The following is a 13,133-nucleotide window of genomic DNA, read 5'->3' on the forward strand; positions in this document are numbered from 1 at the left end:
TTTAGACTATGTTTACATGGAAGCGCTTGAGTCATGACTCATGCAGGTTCACGGGTGTCAATTGGTATTCTTTTATGAGGGCCCTGCCCTCCCCCCCCCCCCCCCCAATGTCGAGTTGGACCCTTCCAATGTTTGCCTGGCCCCCTAATGTTTTTGGCGGAATGAAAAATGGAACAGCTGAGTCCCAATCTGAATCAGATTCCACAATCTTTGAGCCAGTTCGGAGTTGACTCAAGACATCCGAATGAAACCAAAGTCTGATGCTAGCCAAATGCAGGGACTTGTATCCCATTCTCTGTACAACCCGGATGGCAATATCTTTCCCAAAGCCCTGCAGTCCAGGATATATCAATATCATACTCAATGTACGTGTACGGTTTTTCACCGAGTGGCAATTTGTAACATTTGAGTTGACGCATCCCAGATGGTCTCAAACATTAGCATATATGACATATCTCTAAAACGACACATCCAGCGTCGTAATATGCCACCAAGACCAAGGAATGCTGAACAATGCATCTTCTATGATGTAATTAGCCGTTGGCTCTCATATGATGTGTCACAAGACGGTACGGCATGCCAAATGTGACGTACAAGTCAAAAATGTCACATTCGATGTCGGTTTTCACACATTCGCAGACTCATCTGATTGCTTTGGAATTTGGCACAAACATTTACCTTACTCGGCTCCACCTGGCCACCAAATATTACACTCTGACATTCATACGTTCGTCCTGCAGAAGCATTGAACTCTGGGAAATGACAGCCTTGCACGTGTTAACATATGTACGTTGCATGTCACCTACAAGGCAGAGAGACACCTTCGATCACATTGAACTTTGCCACAAATGCGTACCATGTAAATATGCAGTTTTTCACCAAATAACATTTTGTGACATCTAAATTCACGCATTCCAGAAACCCTCAAACAATGGAATGTATGACATATCTCTAAAGCGGCACAAACAGCGACGTAGTATGCCACCAATACCAAGGAATACTGAACAATGCATCTTCCAGAAGGCAATTAGGCGTTACATTTCATATGATGCGAAATATGACGGTATGAAATGCAAAATGTGACATACAACTTAAAAGTGTCACATTCAATGACGGTTTTCAAACATTCGTGGACTCCTCTGATTGCTTTTGAGTTTAGCACAAACATTTACCTCACGTGGCCTCACCTCGTCAGCAAATGTTAGATTGTGACATTCAAACGTTCGTCTTCCAGAAGCATTCAGACGTTTGAAATAACGGCGTCCCACGTGTTAACATATATACGTTGCATGTCAGTTAAACTGACGAAAGACTCTTTCAACCAACTTACAATTTGGCACAAATATTTGCCATGTACGTGTGCAGTTTGTCACCAAGAAACAATTGGTGACATTTAAATTTACGCACTCCAGAGGCTCTCAAACAATGGAGCCTATGACATATACCTAAAACGACACAAACAGCGTCGTGGTATCCCACCAAGACCTAGGAATGCAATACAATATATCTTGTGTGTCATATGACAGCATGACATGCAAAATGTGCGATACAAATCAAAAATGTCGCATTCGATGACGGTCTTCACACGTTCGTGGATTCCTCTGATTGCTTTGGAATTCGGCAAAAAATATTTACCTCACATGGTCCCACTAGTCAACAAAAAGTATACTGTGACATTCAAACGTCCGTCTTCCAGAAGCATTCAAACCTTGTAAATGACAGCGTCGCACGTGTTAACATATATACATTGCATGTTAGCTAAATCGTAGAAAGACTCCTTCAATCACCTTGAAACTTGGCCAAAATGTGTACTATGCACGTGTACAGTATGTCACCAAGTGGAAACTTGTGGCACTTGAATGTACGCATTCCAGAGGCTCTCAAACAATGGGTTACAAGCAATGCCAATGATTGTTCGACAGTGATATTGTGTGATGTGTGCACCCATAGGTACTAAATAATCTTCACTGGTTATGTCCTCTGCTGTTGCGGGCTCGCACGTCTTGAAAACCGGTTTGGATCGGTTGAAGATATCTCCGAGGCGACACGCGGCAGTGGTGCCCTCCATTGGAGATCATATATGACCAACCACGACGCCTGAGCGTTCAGGACTACATGAAGAACCTGAGAATATTCTTTGGATGAGACTACCAAGGGGAGCTCTGGTTCAAAACATTCTCCATAGGTCTTCCTCGTTCTTTTTAAAACGGTCAAAACTGTGTGAAACTGTGTCAATGGGAATGTAAATGTCTATGTAAACGTTGGTACATGCCAAACAATGCTTTACCTGTCGGTGAATTTGTTTTAGTGGCTCTGAGTTACATGATACGGCGAGAAAACAAAGCTGTTATTCCTTAACTATTCCCGCGCCAAACCGGCTCATCCTTAATAAGTCCGGTAGGCATGTAAGACAGAGTGCGGAAGGAGCAAACAACAAATATGCAATTGCTTATTTGTTTAGGGTAGAAAATACGGAAACACACGGTCAACTAGGATCTGCCATTTAGTACCATATTTTATGCAATATATGTGGGCAAAAACTTACTCCAAAAAGCTTCGGTACATGAGGTGTCAGGCCGCCACATTGATCCAGCATGATGCGTGCTTTCCACCCCGCTAGGTAGAATTTAGTGGCAAATTAGTTTCCGTCAGATTTTCGTACCCTATGGCATTTCAACCGCAAAATCAATGACAAGGTCGGTTCAGACAGCATAAGTTTTGCCTAGCAGCGTTCTGAGAGTGCGCTGGAGGCGGTGTGCTAACAAGTAACTCCTGACAAAGGGACGTTTGCGAGCAAGAACAGCAAATCCACCCAATAAGTGTTACAAATACCCAAGGCCCTATGACAACAGGTTGGGCGGCAGGGTACATAACAAAATATATTAGGTTTGAGACAATGCTGGGCTGGGAGCACCTATATACCACATTTAATCAATAAAAGTACAAGTGATGGGATTTTAACACCATCTTGATGAGTTATAATCACTGCCAAAGCATTATCACGTGATATCACGTAATCGTAAATTAGCACCCAGCAATGTTTCACTAGTGACTTAAAACTGGCAATTTTACAGTTATTGTGCAGTAGAGACGTACAACAACAACACTGCTTTGCTGGCAACTTGGGTATGCTTCTTCGATGTGTCTTGGTGAGGCTGCTTCACTGATGTTGTATAGCCAATATATGAACTGCGTCGTAGATAACTCTCAAAGAAATCAACTCATTTAACGACCCTCCCAACACTTTTTCTGCTTTTTTCTGGAAAAAGCCTGTGAAGACATGTTTGCTGCACGAAAAGGAAAGGAACAAAGTCGGGATGTTCATTTATGTGGCGGAGCACGGGCGCCTCTCATGACCTGACTACGGAATATTTCCTTCAGCATTTCATCTGAAATGATCCTTGCCAGTCTGTCCCTTGCTGGTGACAAGTTGCAGGGGTATTATTTGGAACTAGTTATGTTGATGTGATGTTTGGATCCCTGCTCTAATGTCTTGGCAATGTCTTTACGTAACACAAAGAAAAGGTGACAACTTCAGGTTCCAATTAAACCGCTCATTACCATACCTTAACTTTGAATTTTAACATTGGTAAGAATCTAAAAAAGGTCTCTACAATCATGCCAGTGAGCTTACCCACATTACATGTTTACAGATTTGGGAGGTGTTAGGCTTGAAGAAAATGGGAAGATACTGTCTGGTTCGCCATTGCAAGACAGGAGGTGAGAAAAGCGTGAAGCCATCCAATATTATTGTTCACTCTTTACCAAGTGACAAAAAAGCAGACGAAGGTTGGATCAAGGCTGCTTAGAGGGACGAAATCATTACCAACAAAAGCACTGGAGTTTGCTCTCTTCACTTTTCTCCGGGAGATTATGTTCGTGATCTGAAGTATGAGCTGCTCAACCCGGGGGAGGACCCCACGACAAACCCCTCAAGACGTCTCAAAGTGGAGGCAAGACCCTTCCAGAACCTTGGGAGTGAGATACAGAAGGAGTAAGATTAACATGTTTTGTTTGTAGGTTTTATTGCAATACCTGCAGGAGAAATCTGTTTTATTATGTGTCTTCAGATAGTAACAAGTGGTTTAGCGCTTGCTTCGCTGCGCTAATGTAAAATTTGAGAATGTTGTGTATGTATCTTTTGCAGTTGGAATCACGGATTCAGGTGCCCTGGTTGCCAAACTATCGCGTTAAGTGTGAAAAAGACTGGGCCGCAGGCCGCACGCGGTACTGGCGGTCTCTGGCGGCCGCCGGCAGCATATATTTTTTCGTACATGCGTTTCTAGGCAAACATGTAAACAATGTGAGGAATAGTGCTGACCGATTCCGGTTGGGTCGTCATATTTCACCATATTTCCGGCGCACAAGCGACGTATTGAAAACGCGTTACTATATCCTAGGTTGGACTTTGGCATCACAGCATTACTGTGGGGCGCGTGGCATGTCCGCATTTTGTGTGGGTCTTTCTTTGGTTTTAGTTGTGCTGCTGTTGACTGATCATCCCTGCGTGGCGCAGGCCTTGTAGTCTGATCATGCTCGCAGAGGTAAGTTTTGGGTGTAATTGGCTGGATTGGGTCTGGTTGTAAGCAGTTATTATGTTTCATAACATTTGTATTGGCCATGTGTATAACCGCACGGAATTCTAAGTGCGTACCCAGGAATTTTCCTCACACTATATGGCACATTATATATTCATGTACGGTAGTGTTCCTTTTCTTGAAATACTGCTGTTCTGATGGAAATTGACTATTGTAACCAATCTGCTAGTGAATTTAGCAAAGAAGTGCACAAAGAACAGTGGTAGGAAGTGATATATAGGTTTACTAACTGAAGCCATCATAATACAAAATGTCTGCATCTAATCAGAAAAAAATCATCTTTTGCTGAACACCTACAATATATCTGTGCTTGGATCTTCACATTGGAATGTGAAACTCTGACCAGGCCAAATCACACTGAAATTTCAAATTATTGGTGTGTAAAGAGATTTTTCGGCATATGTCTACATGAAACTACCTTGGTGATATCACGATTCCTTGAAACATTGGCTCTATTACCATTGGAGTTGGTGGCACCTGTGTGCTAAACTATGAGCTCTTGGATTTAGAGGTTATGTGCTGAAATGTTCCCATGTCACTGCTTTGCTGTACATAACCTACCCTTACCCCAGGCAGGTCGAATGTTATGTGTGTTTCGTTCAATCTGGATTTATATTAGTGTTATCATCTGTTACATTTAAATAATTTTCTCTCACAAATAACTAGTTGAATACATGTGCAATAAGGTAGAACACAACATTTTATCCAACATCTATATTTTTTCAAAAAACACGTTGCATTAAATTTCTGGCGATCATTTTAAATGAGCGCAAGCAGTGATGACATCCATATTTCATAAATTTGACCTGTGTGCTTGAATAATCAAATATCACTGACTGCTTTGGAATAGTGTTCTGACCTTGGTTTACGAAAACTCAAGTTTAACATGCTAGGCAAGGCAAGATGCAGGCAAGATGGCAAGATCTCCTAGGCAAGATGCAGAGGTCCATTCTTCAAGATCTGGACGATCACCCTAAGCATGACCCGACATGGGACAAGGCGCTGTCGGCATTCATGACTGACTGGTGCCCCGCACAGTCCGCAGGACTACGTCGAACAAAATTGAGCACTGGGTCGCGGAACATGTCATGTCAAGTTGAGGTCATGGAACGGCAAGTTGGGCAGTTAAACAGACAACGTACCATAGAAATGTTCTTATGCAGACTGTGTTCTCCCAATCCAGTGTTATGATTGCATGTTGCATTGCATGTTCATCAGATGCCTCGTCGTGGAAATATCCCGGCCTCTCGGTAAATGCATATAGCTACAAGCTTAGGCTTAGTGGGGCTTTACTATCTGAGGCCTTTCTAGTCGTTCCAAATACGGGGTTTGAGGTGATGGCACGCCTTTAAGTCTAAATAAGCTTGGGGAAGTGTGCGAGATATCTGGTGTGCGCATGCATTGAAGAATAGAGGTGGTGCGCACCTGCAATGTTTGTCCTGGGACACCCAGCCGCTCCCTGCATGCCTGCACTGGGTGTCGGCCCGGCTCGGACTGCTGCTGTGCGTAGGGCTGGAAAGGAGTCCGATTTAACGTTGCGTAGTCTTCGTCTTCGTTGTGGCTATGGAAGCGAGGGTGCCTTGATATGATGATGTGTGACGATGGTGTGTTGTATTTGATGGCTTTACGATGACGTGTTCTCGCGCGGACGGGAAACTGTACGCTGTGCTTGGTGCAGTCTCCTTTTTGGCCGCATAAATCACTTGGATAGCTTGTGAATGTTGTTTTATTGTGTTTGTGAGAAGCCCTTTGGACGGAATGTGTTATGTCTGGTTTAGGCGGAATGCGTCTAAACTGTCGTCGTTTCGTGTCTGCTAAGGTGTGTTCTGTAGATCTGAATACACTTTCATGGCGTGTTGAAGCTGATGATCTCGTTCATATCACCGTCCATGATTTGTAGATCTTCGAGTGTTTAGCCGGGATTATTGTACGAGGACCACTGTACCATTTCCATAAGAAGTCAATGACGTCCGGTACAGTGCACCATACCATTTAAAGGCTATGCCATTTAAAGAGTACGGCAGACGGGGTTCCAAGAAATGATAGATGTCAGTTGACGTAGCGCGAGACCTGTCTGAGTTCAAAAGCCGTTCTGGAAAACCGTCAGGGGGGTAATTTTGACCCCCCCCCCCCGAGCACGTGTTAAGGGGGAATGGATGTCACGGAACATACTCAGATGGATGGGAGAGCGGGATCTTGAGGGAGGGCACTGCTCCAGGAAGGAGGAGCTTGGAGAGATCAGCAAAGGCTGATTCACAGAAGTGGGCCGGGCAGACACCGGTATCTTTGACATTGGATAACTTTTCTTCCCTGTGGACAGCCTTCCACCATATAGCTGCTTCTTTCATAGGTTTTGGAAAACAATGGTACTTGACACCGGCCGGATTGACATTGCGCCGTGAGGTGCCATTGGGGCAAGCTATCACTGCACAATATGGCACGTGGCTGCTCTAAAATGGAGAGACATGCACATTAACTAAAAAAATTGCAGGACAGTTCATGCAAAAACAACACAAATTCTGCAAAATAAGATGTGCAAGAGCTACAATGCATGACAACCAAATGTTTCTTATGAATGGCTTTCTTATATAATAGGACAACCACCTAAAGAGGAATGGTAATTATGGAGTGGCAGGAGCAGCTAGACTAGCTTTACAAAATACTTCAGTGTTTGCAGCCTGGGCAGAACTAGGCCTCCAGGCAACACATTTTTATTACATTATCAGTAACAATTTAGGAGCGTATATGTACACCAAAGTTATGGTTTAGCATGGCCAGAGTTCTATAGTTCGGTTGAGAGTCAACAAAAGTTATTTCACAGAAAACAAAATGGCACAGATAAATAACATGTGTATTTTCAGTGTTAGCATATAATTGTGATTACAAATATTGGTGAAGTTCTCCTGAATTCAGCTATGGAAGTTGCTGATCATTAGATTTGTCTTGCAAGATCATTTATTCTTATCATGATGACATCATGGTCACAGCATCTTTATCCATTTCAACATTTCAAATATGGCTCAACACAATCAGTCCTGTTTATCCTGCTATGCAACTCGAAGCTTCGCAGATAGGGCAGACCTTCACAAAACTACAAAATCAAAATACCATTTGTTCAAAATGAAATGCTCCAATCCCAATGGCAGACACATTGGGTGGGAGAGAGACACATAAGATAGGCAGGCCTTTGTTGCAGCCCAGTGCCCACCAATAATCTCATATATCGATGCTCCTGACCTTGAAAGCACATGACCCTACAGTTTCAAAGCTCTGATGGGAGTCTATGACCACTAAAAATTATTAGTCATTGCACACTTCCTGGATATCCGTTCCGAAAGCAACGGGACTTAGAGCATGTTAATCATACAGATGCCTACATTGCTGGTTTATTCCATGCCGTAACTTGTATAGAGAACGACGTAGAACCGCGACCCCAGATGATCCCACGAGAAAACCCAATGCACGGGATCCGAATTGGAGTGGACGGGTTTCGCGCTACGTCAACTGGCAACTCCCATCATTTCTTGAAACCCCGTCTGCTGTTCTCTTTAAATGGCGTAGCCTTTAAATGAGATGGTGCACTGTACCGGACGTCACTGACTTTTTATGGCAATGGTACAGTGGTTCTCGCACAATAATCTCGGCTAAACACTAGAAGACCTACAAATCATGGACGGTGGTATGAACGAGATCATCAGCTTCAACATGCCATGGAAGTGTATTCAGATCTACAGAACACACCTTAGCAGACACGAAACGACGACAGTTTAGATGTATTCCGCCTAAACCAGACATAACACATTCCGTCCAAAGGACTTCTCACACACACAATAAAACAACATTCACAAGCTATCCAAGTGATTTATGCGGCCAAAAAGGAGACTGCACCAAGCACAGCGTACAGTTTCCCGTCCGCGGGAGAACACATCGTCATCGTAAAGCCATCTAATACAACACACCATCGTCACACATCATCGTATCAAGCCACCCTCGCTTCCATAGCCACAACGAAGACGAAGACTACGCAACGCTAAATCGGATTCCTTGCCAGCCCTACGCACAGCAGCAACCCGAGCCGGGCCGGCACCCAGTGCAGGCATGCAGGGAGCGGCTGGGTGTCCCAAGACAAACATTTCAAGTTCCAGTGCGCACCACTTCTATTCTTCAATGCATGCGCACACCAGATATCTCGCACACTTCCCCAAGCACTTTTAGACTTAAAGGCGTGGCATCACCTCAAACCCTGTATTTGGAACGACTAGAAGGGCCTCAGATAGTAAGGCCCCACTAAGCCTAAGCTTGTAGCTATATGCATTTACCGAGAGGCCGGGATATTTCCACGACGAGGCATCTGATGAACATGCAATGCAACATGCAATCATAACACTGGATTGGGAGAACACAGTCTGCATAAGAACATTTCTATGGTACGTTGTCTGTTGAACTGCCCAACTTGCCGTTCCATGACCTCAACTTGACATGACATGTTCCGCGACCCAGCGCTCAATTTTGCTCGACGTAGTCCTGCGGACTGTGCGGGGCACCAGTCAGGGCACTGTGCGGACCACCGCGGGCGCCCACAGGTCAAAGGGTCTGACGTGAAGGAGGATCCACAAAGTCATCACCATCGCTGTCGTCATCGATTCGGTCCCTTGGGTTCTCCGTGAAGTGCTGAAGGGCTGGCGTCTCGGCGGCATTTCTGGACGGTCCTGGCGTCGGCTCTGTGGCGGGGCTGACCTCCGCCCTCAGGGTGGCAGACCATCCAGATGGTGTATCGCGTCGTCCTGCCAAGGAAGAACAGTCCAATTATCTTTTGAAAATCGGCTGATTTCATGGGAAGAAGGTAATGTGCGTCCTCCCAAAATTATGTGCAATCTACAGAGACGACTGACTTTATCATGGCTGACATGGTGTGTGACCAACAAATTCAGCGTGATCCTGTTTGTAAGCTATGCCATTCTTTTAATTTCAATGCCCTGAAAACGTTTAAGTCTCCCACGGTTTCTCAACATGTTTTGCCCTATCATAAACACGCGCTGCAATATTCTTTGCAAAACGTAATGCAGCTTATGTCAGACACACGGATGGTGGAACAATGACCAGAGTGCTGATGTCCAGTAGCAAATCACCTTGAAGCCTTACACTCGGCACAGAACTTCAAAACCTTTCAACCTAGCCGTCATATTTTGGGCAACCCTTTCCATTCATGGGATATCCGGTGCTAGCACGTAGTAGCGAGATGTACTACTGTATCGATGCTCCTGGGACATGTATTTCTAATCCCATGCTTGGTTTTGGCCGTCAAGATCTTTTGGCTTAGCCATCTGTATCTCCTGTAGCCATAACCTTTAGTACCAGCGATCAGGCATTATAATGTGGGAGCTGGAATTATTGCTTATTTTCTATGTCTGTTGTCAGGGTCTGCACAGATTTGGAAAGTTTCCTATTTTACTGTCTACAAGTCAGTCTTTACATCTAAGTTGTAAATAGGCATGTGAGACCACAAGTATTCCTTTGAAAGCCTTTTTAAAGCATGCTGAAGTCATGAGCATGTTGAACTTGAGTTTTGGTGAACCAAAGCCAGAACGCTATTTCATAGCAGTCAGTGATATTTGATTATTCAAGCACACAGGTCAAACTTATGAAATATAGATGTCATCACTGCTTGTGCTCATTTAAAATGATCAGCCGAAATTTAATGCATCATGTTTTTTGAAAAATATAGATGTTGGAGAAAAGTCATGTTATGTTCTATCTTATTGCACATGTATTCAACTAGTTATTTGTGAGAGAAAATTATTTAAATGTAACAGATGATAATATGAATATAAACCCGGATTGCACGAAACATATTGACTATCATAACCGAAATGCATTTGACTATCATAACCGAATACAGCTACTGACAGCTGACCGAATGAAAGCTCATAAGTTTTGGTGCCTCATGTATGATGCACTGAACTCAAATTCAAGATGGTTACCGTGCAATAGAGAAAACGAGTGCGTGCGCGCGCTGGGGGTGTCCTCCGTCAAGTTGATTGAAAGGTGTTTGAAATCATAATTATGCAATTTTTATACAAATCTGAGCGTCCGAATGGTGTTTTGGTGAAGTCAGGGATAAAGTTTGCAATTGAAATGTGGGCCCCTCCCCCCAAGTTCAATATATGACGTAACGGACGTGTTGAATGCGAATCACGCTTTGTGCTACCAAATACACAAATTTTAGCCATGGTACCAGTCATGGCACAAATACGACTGCAAATCGAATGGCTTAGGGATAGCGCCATAAACTAGCATGTCAATGCAGGTGAACAAGATAAAGTCACGGACAGATATGCCAGAATACCACGAGAAAGGGCCAAAACACGAGCACATAACGATTCTCCGGTTTGGTAAACACACCCCAGCAAACGCCGCTAAATTTTGGTCATTGGAAGTACTACACGTGAGCCTGACGTCATTAAGACGATCCATGACATAGTCAAATGATGACGTATTGAGGAACTTTTTACGGAGCATTTTGCATATAGTGACCAGACATGTGCCTGGTTCCCAATATTGGCTCCTGGTTCCCACTGGTTCTTTCGACAAAACAAGATGCTGGATCCTGGTTCCCACTGTTTCTTTCGACAACACAAGACTCTGGATCCTGGTTTCCACAGGATCTTTCGACAAAACGAGATGCCGGGTCTTGGCTCCCACCGGTTCTTTTGATAAAACAAGACCCTGGGTCCTGGTTCCCACTGGATCTTTTGACAAAGTAAAACCCTGGTTCTTGGTTCCCACCGGTTCTTTCGACAAAACAAGACCCTGGATCTTGGTTCTCGCTAGTCCTTTCAACATAACAAGACCCTGAATCCTGGTTCTCACTGGTTCTTTCGGCAAAACAACAACCTGTACCCTGGTTCCCAATGGACCTTTTGATAAAGCATTACGCCACATCTTGGTTCCCATTGGTTCTTATACAAAACAAAACCCTTGATCTCGGTTCCCACCGTTTCTTTCAACAACACAAGACTTGCATCTTGGTTCCCATTTGTTATTTTGTAAGCACTGGCTTCAGCCCTGGTTTCCCTTGTTTTTCTGTCAATACCAGCCTTAGGTTGTCATAAGTTCTTTGGCAAGCGGCAGAAACAACAACATGCCATAAATACTAAACACCATGTCTCACAGTTCACACTATTTGTTTTACCAACACTAGACTCCTGAGGTCAGAATATGGAGTATTCTGAAAGTCTTGAGACCTTGGACAAATTGGTCTAAAAAGGTCACCCTGCACAACCCAAATACTTTACTCTAAAAAAAAGATCAGTACATCACAGACAAGTCCAAATAAACGGCATGCCCTGACGCTGTAACAACAATACAGCTTCTCCAGAAGCCTGAACACAAGGCTCAGGCAGATATAGATTAATTATGTGCATGATAGAACAGTATTAATGTGGGACTAACTTTGGTCTGCAGGTGGGCTGGGCATGTGTAAAAAATTATTGCTCAGCTTTGATGGTAGCCCGTGATATTGGGATGGTTTTCTGGTGTTATATACATATATATATATATATATATATATATATATATATATATATATATATATACATATATATGCATATATATGGTCACTTTACGCAGCCAAGCAGCTTGCTTGCTTCTTGGTAATCCATGTTACGAGCACCTATGGCTGAGCCAGAGCTGACTTACATTCTTGAACTCCTTTGCCTGCTAATGCCGGGCCCTGGTTCCAAGAACTTTTGACACAACCACAGACCCCGGTAACATCCAGCCCGGTTCCTGGTTCTCGCGGTTTTTTTTAGGAAGAACAGTTACGACTCGACAGCTACCTCCCCCTACCGCAGATTTCACATTTAACACCGACCGCACACTACCAGTGCGTCGCCGTTCCACATTGCCATGGAAAGCACGCCAGCTGAGCTTTATCTTCGGAAAAACGCATTTTTATCAGCTGATCAATATTTGTTCCATAACACTACTAGATGTTGGAAAAAATCATCTGAAATTTCCATTCCCCTCTTTTGAGCTGCGTCTCACGTTTTGCGGCATATCGTGAGCCCGAAGTGCATTTGTGATCATCAGAAGCTGCATTTCAACACATGCAATCCTTGCTTGTGTCTGATATTGTTGTGGATGATTTAAATGGATTATTACACGTTGGATGGTGTGTGTATCATGATGTTTCTGTCGTGTGCCTGAGGCCGCCCCTGCTCGCGCCGCCAGTGCTGCTGCACCTTGGTACGCCGCTGCCCCGACTGGCGGTGTACTGCCTGGGGCGCCGCCCGCTCGCCTCGCGGGTTAATGCAGTTGCCGTCTCGCAGCGCTCGTGTCTGGTCTGGGCAGACAGAACACGCAAGACTTGAATAGTGTGTTTTTTGGTGCGAGCAAGTCAAAAGACAGAACCGTTGCTCAGCATTCTCACGTGAAGTAATCTCACCACCAGCAGCCTTAGTTGCCCAGCTTAGCAGCCCAGTTGCAGACCTAGCAGGTCTGCATCAATACTGTATCGTGACAAGTTATTGATTT

Source organism: Pollicipes pollicipes, unplaced genomic scaffold, assembly GCF_011947565.3.
Source record: "Pollicipes pollicipes isolate AB1234 unplaced genomic scaffold, Ppol_2.1 Scaffold_1600;HRSCAF=1878_pilon_pilon_pilon, whole genome shotgun sequence".
NCBI lineage: Eukaryota > Metazoa > Arthropoda > Thecostraca > Pollicipedomorpha > Pollicipedidae > Pollicipes > Pollicipes pollicipes.